Here is a 17,899-nt window from a genome sequence, read left to right as displayed (position 1 = left end):
AAATGCTCATTATCTGCTTCTGTTTGCACATTCTGACTTGTCGTTTTGGACCGCTCTCATTTTTCTTTTTGTTTCATAATGTAGAGCTTTAAAGTTCCCCTTGTTCGTTTAAAGAGTTGGGAACAGTATAAAAGATGTGGAACAGCCTAGGCTCCTTCATGGTCAGTCTATTTTCAACTTGATCAATGAGCTCCAGGGCACAAAGGTTTGCTCAGAAGCCCACGGCCACTGTTATTGAATGTTGGCACGCTGAATGCCAAGGCTGCATAGTCTTGATTCTGCCTCATGGTTCTTTAATCCACCATGAGGCACCCATACCCCTTCATCTCACTATTTTCGTCTGCTATATACCATAATAGAATAAATGTCTTTCAAGAGGTGGAAGAGAGTGTTCTAAAGCATGAATTTTTTCAACTTCAAGTTTTCAACTTTTCAAGTTTGGGAACCCCAAAAAACTTATGTTTAGGGGCAGTTCCAAATTTCATCCCCACCCTTTTCCACCTTGGAAATGGTCAAAGGTTTATTCTGTTCATGGCTGTGGTAACCCTCCTACCAAAATCAGAAAAGTAACTGTTTTCACACCCCAATTTGTTTTCTGAGGGTTTTGGGGAACAGCATTTTCCTTGAGGATAAATATTTATCCACGGAGTCTTTGTTCCCCATGTCTGCAGTTTACGCCTACGTACAATTCTTCACAGCCAGAATAAGAGCCTTGAGAATTGCCACAATATTCACAGTAGTACTCCTGGAAACTACTGGGAGTGCTGGTGAAAAGGAAAACAATGTCAACGTACATACAGATGGAGATGATATTCCCCACCTACGGTTTTAGGGCCCAGATTTAAGAGGGCCTAGCCCCATTCCAACCCCACATTAACATCATTTTTTGACACTAATGTGGCATGGGAAGGCCAAAAATGCTGTGCCACCTTTCCAAAGTGGCGCGATGCTTGCATTGGCCCACTTTGTAACCCCTTGTGTCACATTATGCCTGCATTAGGAATAATGTATGCAAGGGGGTGTTCCGGCGCTGGGGGGAAGAAAAAATAGCGCAAATAAATCTAAAAGATTTCTTTGTGTCATGTTTATCAGCATCTTTAACGCCTGCTAAGAGCAGACCGTAAAGGTAGGCTCCAAATATTTTCAATGGGCCTCTGGGTGCTTTGCAGGATTAGCATCACAATTTTTTACGCTAATCCTGAACAGCGCCAGACTAGCGTAAAAAATTATGACTCTAGTACCCCTGACTACCTCCATGTTGCGCCGTATTTTAGATACGGAGCACACATGGTGGCATTAGGGGGGTGCTAAGGGGCTCAAGAAAAGTGGCGCTGCACTAAGTGCAGTGCCACTTTTCATAAATCTTCCCCAAGTTTTATTGTGAATTGCGCTCCATCACCAGTACATATTGTTATAATCTCTGTAGAAATATTGCATGCAAGATTCGTACTAGCTTGGGGTAAATTTTTCAAAATGAAGCAGAAATAACCAAAAAACATAGTTTGTTGGTATCAGCCCTGTTCAATCTGCATATTAACAACATGCAGTCCATTCTCTGAACGTCTTATGTAAACAGAACCAGAATATAATCGGAATTGTAATTTGGGAATTCAGTGCCACTGGTTTTGAATGCCAATTGAATAAAACAGCATGCTACTGAATGTGAAACACCTTACTACTGTTTAAGGACTTTAGGTCTCGAAGGCCATCACTGCTGCTTGGAAGAGGGCGGAGGGGCTGTCCTAAAACCCTGCACTATAAAGCACCTTCACCCCACCTGCCACGTGGGATTCCATTCTGCTGGTTGGGGAACTCAAGAAGCCCAGAAGCCCTGTGCTATAAAGTGCCTTCAGCCAGTAGCCTAATGAAACTGAATGAGGGCTCCCTGCAAGGAACATGGAGGGGGCCCCCCTCTGGACACACTCAAGCCAGGTGCTGTGCTGAGGTGGCCCCCTGGAACTGGGGGAGGCTGCGGGAGCCTTTGTTACACCAGTGCCTTCGTCACTCCCACTGTGCCTGGGGCAAGATTGGGCCAGGCATTGCCAAGAAGAGGGCGAGCCACCCTCTTACTTTTGGCATTCAAGGTACCATTTCAAGAATTTTGATTCTGATAATTTTTCAAGTAACCCTGGATTTTCAGACTTTAATTGGGCCGAGCAGTGCTGTTTTCCACTGAGTGGTGATGGGGGCTCCCATTGAACTTTAATTGGTTGATGCTAGGCGGGTGGTAGTAACTGGTCCAACGATACTTGGTTAAGCGAGAAATGGGGAAATGCATAACTGGCACTAACCCCCAAAAGCGATAAATATAGCTTAACAATTGATAGTTTCTTGCCACGTGCTGTGGATGTACTTACCAAAGAGATTGAGCTGCCTGAAAGACACTTTTCACTCCCATTTGTCGCTCCCAAGAGCCCTATTGCTCCACCACCGAGGCATTTGTCATACCTGGGGGTGCAGCCAGCCACCCGACTAGTCCCTCTTTATGTGCTTCAATAACAAGGACTTTTGGCATTTGACACCTTCTTGATAAGATGGCCCCACCTACCAGATTTATTTACATCTGAAGGGGTGCCACCAGGAACTTTGCAAGTCCTTAAAACAGTGCAGTAGTCCAGCAAGATTGCTTGTACCACTGTCTTCTGGCCAGCGACAATAGATGGCCGGTCGATGCAAATGACAGAAACAGGAGGAAGTGATATTTTTAATGTGTGACATAAATGATCTATGATGACTCTCAGATTGTTTACCTGGTTGAATGAGGTTAAATAGGGTGTGAGATAACCTAAGCTGTACAGACCACCAATATATACAGCACAGATGTCAGAGGATTTATCCAGAATCTTTTGTCTTAGTTAGGTTTTAGGGCACTGATACTCAAAGTACAGCCCGGGGGGGCATGCAGCCCCCCTGACCTTTACATGTGGCCACCTGGTGTACAGCAGCACCCTGCTGCTGTTTACTCAGAGAGATGCTAACAAACAAAAAATATGTTAAAGAAACAGGCAAGCATTTATTTAAATCATAATTAGTGTTAAAGAAAGGAAGTAACTGTTGAGTCTTGCATCACTTAACTTTAGAAGCGCTTCAAAGTATGATAAAGTCTCTTCAAAATTCAAAAATTTAGTTAACATGCAGAACTTATTCACTTTAGTACATCAGATTATATCAGCCCGTTGAAAAGCATTTTTTTAAAAGTGATAGTTTTCAAACATAAATTTAGAAACATAAATTCTTCCCCCTACCCTGACAACAATGCCAATAGTGAAATGTGGCGAGTGGGTCATCATGTGCACCCTTTGGGTGGCTTGGGATCCTAATATACAAGTAAAACATTATAGTTTTTTTAAAATCAAACATAGGATAAGGTTTTTTAGAGCGGACATCCTGAAGTCATATATTTTTAGGTCCTGTTTATGTGATGATAAAGGGAAGTGAAATAAAACTATTGCCTAGGATCACACAATTTGGTAAAGTGGGGAAGCCAGGATTAATCCCAAGTTTTCAGGTTTCACATAGTGCAATTCAGCAACCACATGTATATGCTTTGCTTCCCCCATCTTACCACCAATGCCCCCCAACATCTCCACCCCCCCGGCCTGACCACACCCCGCTGGCATCAATCCGGCAATTAGACACATCACAGAGCACACCTTTTGGCCCCTTGGAAAATTTTTGTGAGTACCCATGTTTTAGGGCATTGTCTGACATTCTAGAAGCAACAGCTTTCAGGCCACATTTGAACCAGGGGCTGCTCCTCCGCTATGGCGGAGGAGCGTCACCCACCCACCAGCAGCAGCAGCTGCCAAACCTTTACAGTAAAAACGTAATAAACTCTTTTTATTATGTTTTTACTGAAAAAGGGGCAAGGCCACTGGCATGACAGGGACAGAGAGAGAGTGCACAGCACTCCCCCTCAGTGCACAAGTATGTTTGGCCCGCTGTATCGGGCCGTCGAAACATACATGCGCAGTCGGCTCTGTCCAACCTGGCAACACAGTGCTGGATTGGAGAGAGCAGGCAGAGGCTCCCACTCCCTTTTATAGTCCGGAAGAAAAGTCGGTTGCATGTTATTTGCGCAAAACATAACGAGCAAGCTATATGATCCAGTTAACCAAGCAAAAAGGGCATCACCGATATTAAACAGTGTAGGGCGGAAGGATGATTCCTAGGGAACGCCCGATTTCACCGATTTAAAAGATGAATGGAAGGTGTTCTTGAACTCTTGACTTTTGTCTCTAAAAGAGGATCTAATCCAAGCCAAAGCATTACCCAAATAACTTGACACATGCAGAAGAATAGGCAGGAAAAATAGAATATAAATAAGGATGCGACTACCAAGAACATGTAATTAAGGCCATGGTATTCTGCATTGCATTTCATCACTACTAAAGGAATCTGGCTTAGCGCATGAGAAGCTGTACACAAACATAAAACAAACAGCAATGCCATACTTATGGAAAAGAAAGAAGTTAACAAAAACAAACATTATTGGCGTTTGCTTTAAACAGGTTGCTTTCTTTTGAAAATGTTAAAGCTGTTCTACACTTTCACACCTTTTTCTCAAACCAGAATAACATGAGGCAAAAGAAACGTTATACCCAAGGATTTGGTGCCAACGTATGTGGTCGGAAATGACACTGATAAGTGGTTTCTGCTTATGAAGTTGCACTGAAGATACACAGGGTTCCTGAAGAGCACTGGGGGTTGGGGTTCTGTGGAAACACATGTCAACACTTGGGAGGGACACACTTCTAACATTAGAGGTTGGGGACCAGGCCAAGTACACCCCTATGAAAGCTGTCTTACTTGCCAAATTTGGACTGACCCCTGAGAAGTATCGCTTCTCATGCTCTAAGCCATATTCCTTTAGTAGTGATGAAATGCAATGCAGAATACCATGGCCTTAATTACATGTTCTTGTAATGTTCTTGTAATTACATGTTCTTGAGAGGAGCCACAAATTTCCTTCCATGTAGTGTTTCCCCAGTCTCCCGATAAAAATGGTACCTCACTTATGTGGGTAGGTCTAGCGCCCGCAAAAGGAAATGCCCCAAAACAAAACGTGGACACATCCAATTTTTCCAAAAAAAACAGAGCTGTTTTTTGCATAGTTCCTAACTGTGGATATTGGCCTCTAGCTCAGCCGGCACCTAGGGAAACCTAACAAACCTGCTCATTTTTTAAAACTAGAAAACCTTTGAGAATCCATGATGGGGTGACTTGTGGGGCTCTGACCAGGTTGTGTTACCCAGAATCCTTTGCAAACCTCAAAATTTGGCCAAAAAAAACACTTTTTACTCACATTTTGGTGACAGAAAGTTATAGAATCTGAGAGGAGCCACAAATTTCCTTCCACCCAGCATTCCCCCAAGTCTCCCGATACAAATGGTACCTCACTTGTGTGGGTAGGCCTAGCGCCTGGGAAAGGAAATGCCCCAAAACACTATGGGCCTGATTCTGACCCCGGCGGTTCCTTACCGCCGGGGCCAGGGTCGGCGGGAGCACCGCCAACAGGCTGGCGGTGCCCCGCAGGGCATTCTGACCGCGGTGGTTTTGCCGCGGTCAGAAGTGGAAAACCGGCGGTCTCCCGCCGGTTTTCCGCTGCCCTGGGAATCCCCCATGGCGGCGCAGCTTGCTGCGCCGCCATGGGGGATTCTGACAGCCCATACCGCCATCCTGTTCCTGGCGGTTCTCCCGCCAGGAACAGGATGGCGGTATGGGTTGTCGTGGGGCCCCTGGGGGCCCCTGCAGTGCCCATGCCAATGGCATGGGCACTGCAGGGGCCCCCGTAAGAGGGCCCCACATTGTATTTCAGTGTCTGCATTGCAGACACTGAAATACGCGACGGGTGCCACTGCACCCGTCGCACCTTCCCACTCCGCCGGCTCAATTCTGAGCCGGCGTCCTCGTGGGAAGGCTCTTTTGCACTGGGCTGGCGGGCGGCCTTTTGGCGGCCGCCCGCCAGCCCAGTGCAAAAGCCAGAATCACTGCAGCGGTCTTATGACCGCGGAGCGGTGTTCTGGAGGGGGGAACTCTGGCGGGCGGCCTCCGCCGCCCGTCAGGGTTAGAATCACCCCCTATGTGGACACATCAAAATTATCAAATACAAAACTAACTGTTTTTGCGGGGGCACCTGCGTTTTTGGTCCTGGGCTCAGCGGCCTTATAGGGAACCCTAGCAAATCCAAACATGTCTGAAAACTAGACACCTGAGGGAGTCAAGGGAGGTGTGACCCGCATGAATCCCCCAATGTTTTCTTACCCACAATCCTTTACAAACCTAAAAATTTGGCAAAAAAAAAAACACTTTTTCCTCACATTTCGGTGACAGAAAGTTCGGGAATCTGAGAGTAGCCACAAGTTTCCTCTACCCAGCGTTCCCCCAAGTCTCCTGATAAAAATGATACCTCACTTGTGTGGGTGGCTCAGATACCTGCAACAGAAAAATGCCAAAAACCTGTAGAGTTTGAGGGGATAGCACAGCGAGTTGATAAGCACATATTTTTCTTTCATTCATCTTTTAGGCTGACTCTGCTCTGGGGACCCACACAAGTGAGGTATCATTTTACTTCGGAGACTGAGGGGAACGCTGGGTGGTAGTAAATTTGTGCCACAGTGGTGGTCCTACAAAGAAAAGTGAGGACATATGCTTTTTTAATCAAATTTTGAGGTTTGCAGAGGAGTCTGGTTAAGAAATTGTTGGGAGATCCAGTCAAGCCACACCTCCTTGGACTCCTTGGGGTGTCTATTTTTAAAACATGTCTGGATTTGGTAGGTTCCCCTACATGAAGTCCGCACCCAGAACCAAAAACATAGGTGCACCCCCCCCCCCCAAAATATAGGTAGTTTTGGAATAGATCATTTTGATGTGTCCACGTACTTATGTGATGTTCCAAACACTAAAATTGTGAAAAGAAACGCACTTAGGTGATGTTAAAAAGACCCCTCACCCACCAACCAAGTTGGTGGCATGCTTCATCATCGGGGTCCCACCCGAGACACCTAGTGTGTCACAGGTGTGCTGCGACGCCTGAATACAGTGGAGCAGGTTTTGTCATTTTTACCACCCATACTGGTTGGATTTGGCACGAGGGTAAGTGATGGTTCAGTAGATCAAATTTTATTAACAAGAGATTTCTCAAAAATGAAATGCACTGTTAAAAACTGAAAGGCCAAAAAACTGAACCAAAGACACACAGCTCGTGAGCTGTAAAGCCACGACAAGGCACCAACCGCTTTACAGTAAATTCACACAACTTTCATACACGACATGCACAAGACCATTCATGCTGCCAGCCATGGGCCAAGCACATTACAACACTCGCATCGATAGACAGTGCCATGCAAGGGCCCACCACTTACATACGCCCACATGCCTGATACAGCAATCACACCAGCTGATGGGAGTGTATGGACTGGCGTTTGGCTGGCAGTGTGTTGCAGTAGCCAACAGCAAGTCAATATTTACACGACCAGCCCAGCACCACTCCACACACAATGGCATGACTTTTTTTTTTTTAACAAAGAAACCACTAACTAATTAGAAATAATTACAAAACTACAAACACAAAAGCTCTAACTAAGTACATGACAGAAATGCCAACCATGAAATTGAACCCATGAAAATATAAAACAGGCAGTTTACACTCATGGTAGCTCCCAGTTATTCTTCTGGGTGTGGTAATTCCTGAAGCAGCCACCCACACACAGCCCAGGCTTTGAAGGACAATCTGGGCAGTACATTCGAGTCTCCCCTCGGATACCTCTTCGAGCACAGACTCTACATTTCTTAGCTGGAAAGTCTTTTTTGGGCTTGGGAGGAATGTGCTCAGCAAAGTGGTGATCTTTCAATCTAGCCACATCCTCCACCACTGCTTCTCTAGGAACCTTTGCCTGTTCACCACAATAAGGCTGTCTATCAGTGACTCCTGAAATTTCACAAATGTCATCTTTGACTTTGGAGACCTATCCTTGAACATAATAAAAGCATAAAAGTTGCCAAGTGGAATAGGTAAATTGCTAACTTCTTATGCCAAACGTAAGACTTACAAATAGCAGTATAAGGTTCCAACCTCTGATCAACTCTATCTACACCTCCCATTATAATCTAAAATGCACACATGTTTGCGCACTTCAGCAACCTGGCCCCAAACAGTCACAGGGGAAGTACTCTCATCATGGATGGTACTTAGCATGTAGACATCCCTCCTGTCTGAAAATTTAAAAGCTAGCAGCTCATCATTCCGCAAGGCACTGCTCTGTCCCCCCTCAAGTTTTTTACAGACAAGCTCCCTTGGATAGCCTTTCCGGTTACAATGATATTGTGCCACAAGCAACAGTGTCCACTCTAAACAATTCCTTGAACAACTGCACTCCAGTGTAGAAGTTACCTACATACAAATGGTGACCTTTGTTAAACAGTCGTCTACCAAGTTCCCACACAATTTTCTCAGTAACTCCAAAAGTGGGAGGACAACCTGGGGGGGTCAATACTGGAATCATACAATTTAATTCCATATCGTGCCTTCTTGCTAGGAATGTACTGCCTAAAAAACAAACGACCGTTGAAAAGGACCAAAGACTAGTCCACAGCTATTTCTTTGCCTGGAACATAGACCTCTGAAAACCGATCTACAAAATGATCAAGGACAGGCCTAATCTTAAAAAGACGGTCAGAATCAGGGTGATCTCGTGGCAAGACTAAAGCATTGTCAACAAAATGCAGCATCCTCAGAAGAAGCAAATACCGATTATGACTCATGGTTGCAAGAAATTTAGCCGTTGCCGTCAAGGGACTAGTAGACCAATAAGAAGCCAGTGACGGCTTCCTTAACAACCCCATCAAAAGAGTCAAACCCAAAAACCTTTTCATCTCTTCCAAATTTGTGGGAATCCACTGGGTAGCTCTAGAGTGTGGCCTAAGTCTGGCAGCGTTGTCCCTCAAATACTGCTCTGCATACAAATTAGCCTGCTCAACAATCTCTTCCAAAAACACATCATCCATAAATAACTCAAAGAAATTGACAGGCAAAAAGGTCTCCGTATTGACTCTACACCCCGGGAGACCAGTAAAGGAAGGCAACTCTGGCTGCTCCATGTTTGGGGCAACCCAGAGTTCAGGTCTTCCAACGGGAAACCTTTCAGCCTCAGGTTGCTGCACTAATGGCACATCAGTGTCCTCCTCTAAAACAGGCCCTTCATATGCACTGAGAGCGTCTTCCTCATCATAAGATTCCTCTCTGACAGAAACTTCACTGTCAGAATCTCTCACTTCCTCCTCTGCTCAGATGCAGAGTCAGTCTCATAATCATGATCAGACAACAACTCAAAAAGCATATTAACAACCTGCTGAGCGGTCATCCTGCGGCTAGCCATGATCCTTCCTGTGAAAAGTAACTGGACAAATGCACAACCAACAACCAGCACTGTGTAAGTTAAGTAATAAACAAAGTGTGGCTTTATACAAAGAGTTTTGTACTGAAAAACGCTACCACTTACTTGCCGGAAAAACCTACTCACCAGCAACTACTCTGCACAGACACAGCAATCACCAATGATATCCCACTAAAAAGAAAAAAAGAAAAGCAAATTAGAAATAAGACAACACAAATATCATTGTACACAAATCGAAGGACACAATCCTGCATTTAGTACACCACCTACAAACGTCATTCATGCATGGCAATAATACTCATTTGGAGTAAATTGTTTTTACTTACCTAAAACATGCAACTATGCAAACCGCAGGTCAACCACCGCCAAAACTGCAAGGAGCCACAGCAAAGAAAGCAAAAGCTCTGAACCAGAACACAAAAGAGAAAAAAACTGTTATCACAAATGCAAATACTTCGCCAGTTGACAAACACCCCACCATCAAGCATTTAGAAATTGGTGCCTAAGTGGATTCTGCCCCCCATAGGGGCAGATGGGCCTACTAAAAAATAGGCCTATCTGCCTTAAGTGGGGCAGAAAATACCTTTAGTAGTGTGCCCCAATGGGGAGCGACCCTTCCCCAAGGGGCCACCCCTGAACAAAAAAAAAACACACACACACACTATCCCTGGTGCCTAAGTGGCTTCTGCCCCCTTTGGGGCAATGGGCCTAAAAATAATAGGCCTCTCTGCCCCCCACGGGGCAGAAATGGCCACAAATAATATGCCCCCCTAAGGAGAGCGACCCTTGCCCAAGGGGACACCCCCCATCCAATAAACACACACACATTATCCCTGGTGCCTAAGTAGCTTCTGCCCCCCTTGGGGGTACATGGGGCAAACAGAAATAGGCCGATCTGCCCCCAAGGGGGGCAGAAATGGCCAACAGTTCTATGCCCCCCTTGGGGTGGCGACCCGTGCCCAAGGGGGCGCCCCCCAACAGAAATAAACAAATACAAAATATCCCTGGCGTTCCAGTGGTTTCTGCCCCCCTTGGGGGCAGATCAGCCTAAAAACAATAGGCGATCTGCCCCCCAAAGTAGAGCGACCCTTGCCTAAGGGGCCGCTCCCCTACACACACAAAGCACAGAAAAAACAAATAAATTAAATCCCTGGAGTCTAGTGGGCAGAATGCTCAAAGAGACATCGGGGGAAAGAAAACCCTTTCCATAGCCCTGATGCCTCTTTGTCTGAAACCCCCCCCCCGGCCAGAGGAGAAACTCACCTGTTTCTCTGAGGTCGCGCTGGAAGCAAATGGCTTCCAGCACGACCGGCACCCTCTAATGATGTCACACGCTGACGTCATTGGGGGGGTGGGTGAGTGGGGGGTGTAGGGGTAGAGGCAGGGGTGGAAGGGGAAGAGCTTCCCTTTCCATCCCTGCCTTGGGGGGGTGGGAGGGAAGCCCACGGAGGGAGCGCTAGCGCCCCCTCCGAACTCATGTACCAGGATGCACTGTGCTGGTGGATGTAACCATTACGTCCCCAGCACAGAACGGGGTAAAAAAGAATTTGATGATGCAGTTTACTTCACTTGAGTTGCTTTTTCTTCACTACAACTGTGATGTATTTATGAGTGAATGTACAGACAAGTGTTGGGCCTCAGTTCGCCTGCTCTTATCCAAACACTTGTTCAGCACCATCCTTCCAGTACCGCCTGGCAGTTCACTGGTAGTACTTTTGGCAAACAAGGGAATTACTCTTTGACCCCAGTGATTCTTTGTTTTTCTAATCATGGCAAGTCACCTGAAATACTGTTTATCGCAGGGTCTCCACCTCATTTGAAGCAATACTACTGAGGAAGGGATACGGGTTTACCAAAACATGTCAGCAGCCTTCTCTTAGGAAAAGCCTCAGAAAGGCCATGGGTAACTCTTGAATTACAAGTTAACCCAGGGGTATCCGCATAGAGGTTTCTATCAGTGCTACTTGTATATTCTGGCTTCCAGCCAATTCTGTGCATCGGTTCTGAATCCTACCTCTCAGTCTCCTATTTCCAACCTTCTCTTCTCATCAGCACCAACATTCCACTGATGACATCACTGGTGATTCAGCTCTGGCTGTCACTACCATATCCCTGCACAGCGGTATTGTAGTTTTACAGGTATTGTAGTATGTTCTAATATTGTTACAGGTATTGTAATATGTTCTAATATGCTTGTAATTCTATGATCTTTATTGGAATGAGATTGCATTGTGACATTCTTTTATGCCCTAATGCTGACCCGTTCCAATTCCATTTAGAGAATGTTGGGCCAGCTGTAGCAACCCGTTTGCGAGTCGCAAACGGCGAAAATCGCTGTTTGCGAGTCGCAAACGTGGGTTTGGCATGCAGAAATGCATATTGCGAGTCGTTACCGACTCGCAATATGCATTTCCGACTCGCAAATAGGAAGGGGTGTTCCCTTCCTATTTGCGAGTCGCTGTGGGATGCAATACCATTTGCGACCGCGTACGAGGTCGCAAATGGCATCGCAGTTACCATCCACTTCAAGTGGATGGTAACCCACTCGCAAATTGGAAGGGGTCCCCATGGGACCCCTTCCAGTTTGTGACTGGACCCCAAAATATTTTTTCAGGGCAGGGAGTGGTCCAAGGGACCACTCCCTGCCCTGAAAAAATACCGAAACAAAAGGTTTCGGTTTTTTTTGCAGTGCAGCTCGTTTTCCTGTCAGGAAAACGGGCTACACTTAAAAAAAAAAAAACTGCTTTATTTAAAAGCAGGTCGCGAACATGGAGGTCTGCTGACGTCAGCAGGCCTCCATGTTAGCGAGTGCCCATACTCGCTATGGGGCCGCAATTTGCAACCCACCTCATGAATATTCATGAGGTGGGTCAATGCGACCCCATAGCGAGTTGCAGTCGGTGTCTGAGACACCGTACTGCATTGGGAATTGCGACTTGCAATTTGCGAGTCGCTCCGACTCGCAAATTGCAAGTCGCAATTCCCAACTTTCGTACATCTGGCCCGTTGTCTTTTGGTTGCCAGGTGAGAGGCAGTTACTGAAGAGCTTCTCATCCGTATGGCAGTGGGGCCGTGGCTCTTATTTGATCCTCTAGTTCTTTTTGGAACATTTAACTTCCACTTTAATTATTTACTCTTTATGGAACTCACTTTGCCGGCGCCCGCACTAGATTTGGTACCAGGAGTGGGGCGCTCAAGCCAACGTACAGGATTTCGCGTTGTATTACAATTACAACGCTTCATTTTCGAAGTGTCACAGGTCTTCGCATGGCGCACGCTGGATCTTTGTCCTTCATCAAGATTTCTCTTACTCCAGGTGCGTAACGCTGACTGCGCTCCGGCAAAATTTAACGCTGCCGCTTACCTTCCACTTGTGCTCATGCGGCTGCCTTAATCCTCGCGCTGCTGCTTTTGTGTATCGTCCGCACGCTCTGATCCGGTATTGGACAGCGCGTGAGGTGTTGGCGCGCTCAGCACAAAGTCCAATCTCCTTTAGAAACAAAAGTTTTTACATGTTTGGATTACGTCTTCGGCAGACATCTTGAAGGTTTGGGATGGTTTCCTTTTATTTTAACGGACACCGAGGGGATCGTTCAAACAACTATATTAATTGATTTATACCAGTCTCTGCCACCTTTTACCTTTAAATTAACGAAGTGCCATTTAAATTCTATGTGTCATTTCTGCATTTCACATTGCATTTTTGTACTTAAATTTTATACTGTATATATATATTTTTTTTTCTTTTTTAGAAAGAAAAGAAAGAAAAACTTTTCTCATATATTTCATCTGAAGTACTGCCATGGCAACGCACCAAACTGTCATTAATCCACTAACCCTTCTTATCAAAACCTGGCAAACCAGAGATACAGTGGAAACGCTGGATGCAAATTTTTGAAAACTATTTGACAGCCATAGATGGTCTTTCATATGAACCACCTAGAAAGTTTGCACTTTTGTTTAACCATCTAGGAGTGGCAGGCCAGAATGTTTTTGACAACTTTCCTCAAGTACCCACTCCCAGTGGTGAAAGCATATGGAATGTCTATACTGAAGCCATAGAAAGATTGAAAAAACAATTTGCTGAGGAATTTAGTGTGCTATTAGAGAGACACAGTTTCTTTAAACGCAAACAATCCAGTGATGAATCTGTGGAGGAATATTTTTCAGGACCACAGGGAGACGTCGTAGAGAATGCACAAGCCATGCTGCAGACAGTCCAACAACAAGCTCAAGAATTACAGCAATTGCGGACTGAGAATACAGCACTAAGACAAGCCTTGTCTTCCCAGTCCATGGATGTACCACCCGTGATCACTTCGACACCTCGATATTCTGGGGATCCGCATAAGATAAAAGAATTTCTGGACACCTTAACGGTCTTCTTTGCTTTTCGCCTGATGCAATTTTCCTCCGATAAGCCCAAGGTGGGTTATCTAATCAGTGCCTTGTCTGGCCCTGCACTAGCTTGGGCGTCTCCCTTAGTTTCTGCAGAAGATCCTGTCCTGAATAATTATCCTGCTTTTTTTAAACTCTTCAAGCAGATGTTCGAACGACCTGGGTGGGAAGCAGCTGCGGAGGAGGCTTTATGTGATATTCAGCAGGGAAATCAGGACGTTTTACAATATATAACTTTGCTTCAAACAGTTGGCAGCAGAGACGACTTGGGTGGAACACACCTTTGTAACCTTGTTCCGCTGAAACTTTGTGAAGAAATCAAGGAGGAATTGGTACACTCCACTCCAGCTCGATCTTTGAAAGAACTAATGGACCAAGCAATGAACATAGAATATAGATGACGAGAACACAAGACGGAAAGAAGAAGAACTCGAGAACCATATCAATCTGGAGCACAACGTACCATAAGCCGGCGTTCTGACGGAGTCCATTCTGGAGCATTTCCATCCACTGCAGAAGAACCCATGCAGATCGATCTTGTCTGTGGTCCTCTCTCCGTTTCTGAAAAGGAGAATAGAAGATGAAAGGGTCTGTGCCTTTATTGTGGCAAGGCTGGTCATGTCCGCCCTTCCAGACCTTCGGGAAACGCCAACTCCTGCTCCCTATGAGGAGGAAGGGGACGGGAGGAATTGAAGTACTGTCAATATGTTCCTCCAGAGAAAATATGTCCACCTTGTTTATCTTTTTGGTTACATTTCAATGTTCACAAGGCCAGGAAGAACAGCTCTTTGCTTTTGTGGACTGTGGAGCCAGTGGTATCTATTTGGATGAGACCTGGGCTAAGGATAAGGTATTCCACGTGTTCCAATAGAAATGCAAGAGCAAGTACACACTGTAGATAGCTCCCCTTTATCTATAATTGGGAAAAGAGAACAATATCCTTGACATCTCAGTTTTGTCAACAAAATTGCTATAACACTAACTCTTATTGGTCTCCCAAAAGGTTCCATCATTCTCCCAAGCATACTGATAATTCTATTAACACGACTTAGGGAGTACCTAATTGTTATTAGGAATACTCTGACGTCTTTCAGAAGCCTTGAAACCCCATTTTACCTCCTCATTGTATCTATGACTGTGCTATTTTATTAGTTCCGGACAAAGTGGTTCCATTTGGTCGGATGTATTCCTTGACTGACCAAGAAAAGAAGGTACTCAAGAATAATCAGATGACACGTAAAGAATGGGTTAATTGCTCCTTCTTCATCTCCTGCTGGGGCTCCTCTTTTCTTCGTTCCTAAGAAGTCGAAAGATTTGCGTCCCTGTGTGGATTTTCACAGGCTTAGTAAGATAACAATCAAAGATAGTTATCCCTTACCATTAATAACGGATATATTAGACGTCATCCAAGGAGCCAAGATGTTCATTAAATTAGATCTAAGAGGTGCCTATCATCTTTTGCGTATCAAGGAAGGAGATGAATGGAAGACACCCTTTCGTACTCCATTTGTTCACTAAGAATATCGATCCATGCCCTTTGGCTTAACCAATGCACCTTCTGTTTTCCAACGATTCATGGACTCTGTATTTTCTGACTTATTAAATCAAAGTGTGGTGATCTATCTGGATGATATCCTAATATATTCCCGTAACCCTGAACAACATACTGAACATGTATTGCAAGTCCTGGAAAGACTCAAACAAAATCAGTTATATTGTAAACCTGAGAAGTGTGAATTCCAAAAGACTGAAGTAATGTATCTAGGGTTCTACATCAATCAGACGGGAATAGCCATAGACCCAGACAAAGTAAGAGCCAATCTTGACTGGCCCTCTCCCTCTTCTGTAAAAGAAACTCAGTGTTTCCTTGGGCTTTTGAACTTCTATCGACAATTTATTCAGGTCTTTGCCCATCAACAAACTTATATCACCCAGATTATTAAAAAAGAAAATCCACAGAAGGAATTTGTCTGGACCGATAGTGCAGAACGGGCCTTTCAAAATCTAAAGAGGTCGTTCACTCAAGCACCTATTTTGCGACATCCTAATACTACTAAGAAATTCATAGTAGAGACTGATGCTTCAGAAAGAGCCATGGGGCTGTTCTTCTTCAAAGACAAGATGACGATGGATTGCAACATCCTATCTTCTATCTCGCTCACATACTGACAGGCGCAGAACGCAATTACTCAGTATTAGATTGAGAATTACTTGCTCTCAAGGTAGCATGTAAAGAATGAAGACATTTCTTAATGGGCACTAGAGAACCTTTTGAAGCCAGGACTGACCATCGTAATTTACAATGTCTTAGAAGCTTCCAATCCCGTAATACCTGTCAAGCAAGATGGGATTTCTTTTTTAGTCGATATGATTTTCTGATAGCCTACATAACCGGGTCCCAGAATTTAGTGGCAGATGCATTATCCCATCAATATCCTGAAAGCACCAATACCACTTCTCCATACATCATTAAGTCCAGTCGAATCATCGGGGTCACTCAATCTTTTCTGAATCGCGTTAAATCTCAATACCAGTTCCTGCCACTTGAAGACTGGAATAAATTGACACCTCTCTTACGAACGGAACAAGATTACTTTTATCATCAAGGCACCCTTTTCCTACCTACTAAAAAGGTATAAACCGAGGCATTACAGATGTGTCATGATTCTCCTGTAGCTGGGCATCGAGGAGTCAAGAAGGCCCAGGAGCTGCTTCAAAGTTCTTTTTGGTGGCCTTCCCTTAAGAACGATACTGAAATCTATGTCTCAGCATGACCAGTATTCGCCCAAACTAAATTACCCAGAACCAAACCAGCAGGTTTATTGATGCCCTTACTTGTTCCTTCGGCTCCATGCTGCACCCTTTCCACAGATTTCATGTTTCCTACTGTCTTCTTCTGGTAACCATGTCATCATGGTAACTGTTGATTGCTCTACCAAAATGGCGCATTTCAAAGCCCTACAGAAATTACCCACAGCCCCTGAAATGAGTTGCATATTCATGGGAGATATTTTTCGCCTCCATGGCCTTCCACAACAGGTTATTTCCGATAGAGGTCCACAATATGTGTCACGGTTTTGGAGAGCCTTTTGTGTTTTATTAAACATTGATGTGTCTTTGTCGTCAGGGTTTCATCTACAAACCAATGGTCAGACTGAACGTGTAAATCAAGAACTTCAACAATACCCACGATGCTACTGTAATGCCACTTAAAGTAACTAGTCAGACTTTCTTGCTCTTGCTGAATTTTCTTATAACAATACAGTACATAGTGCAACTGGAGCAGCACCTTTTTATTGCACCTAAGGATTCTATCCTAGGGCCTTTTCCACTGCTTCTCTGAAAACTTTGTCTGTTCCTACAGTCACTTCATTTGCACTATGAATCCACTATATCCAGAGCCTAATCCTTTCCACTCTTTTGGCCTCTAAACAAGCAATGAAAAAGAAGGCAGATCGTCAACGTCAGGAGGCACCTCTGTATCAACCAGGGCACAAAGTATAGCTTTCATCCAAATTTCTGCCCTCACGTTTCTCTCAAAACAAATTCAAACCTCGTTTTTATGGCCCCTTTCGGATAAGTGTTGAATCCTGTTGCTGTTAGGTTTAAGTTGCCTCATACCTGGAGAATTAATCGTGTTTTTCATGTGTCCTAGTTAAAGCCTTTCGTTCCTGATCTGTACAACCGATGTCTCCTCCCCACTCTGTGGATGGCCATCCTGAATATGAGGTGCAAGAGATCTGTGATTCTCGTTTTTTCTGAACAGATTGCAGTTTTTGATCCACTGGAAGGGTTATCCTCTCACTGACTGCTCTTGGGAGGATATGCATCTGCAGTCTATGCACCCCATATGGTTAATCTTTTTTATTCTCGTTTTCCTGATAAACCTGGGGCCTCGGGAAGGGGGCCTACTGTGACACCACGCTTAACCGTGGCATCTCTTTTTCCAGCCGCGGTTGGGCCGCAGCTCCGATTATCAGAATGCCGTCCTCGTTGTTTTTGCACTTCTGTGATGGCGCGTTTCGAGAAGCACATTTCGTGCTCCTGGTCGCGTCACCCTTACCTGTTTTCCTGACTTTTCTTCTTGCAGGGATAGGGGATAGGGG

This window comes from Pleurodeles waltl, chromosome 10 (assembly GCF_031143425.1).
Source record: "Pleurodeles waltl isolate 20211129_DDA chromosome 10, aPleWal1.hap1.20221129, whole genome shotgun sequence".
NCBI classification, from domain to species: Eukaryota; Metazoa; Chordata; class Amphibia; order Caudata; family Salamandridae; genus Pleurodeles; species Pleurodeles waltl.
The sequence above is the reverse complement of the archived record's forward strand: the minus strand, read 5'-3'. Positions refer to the sequence as shown.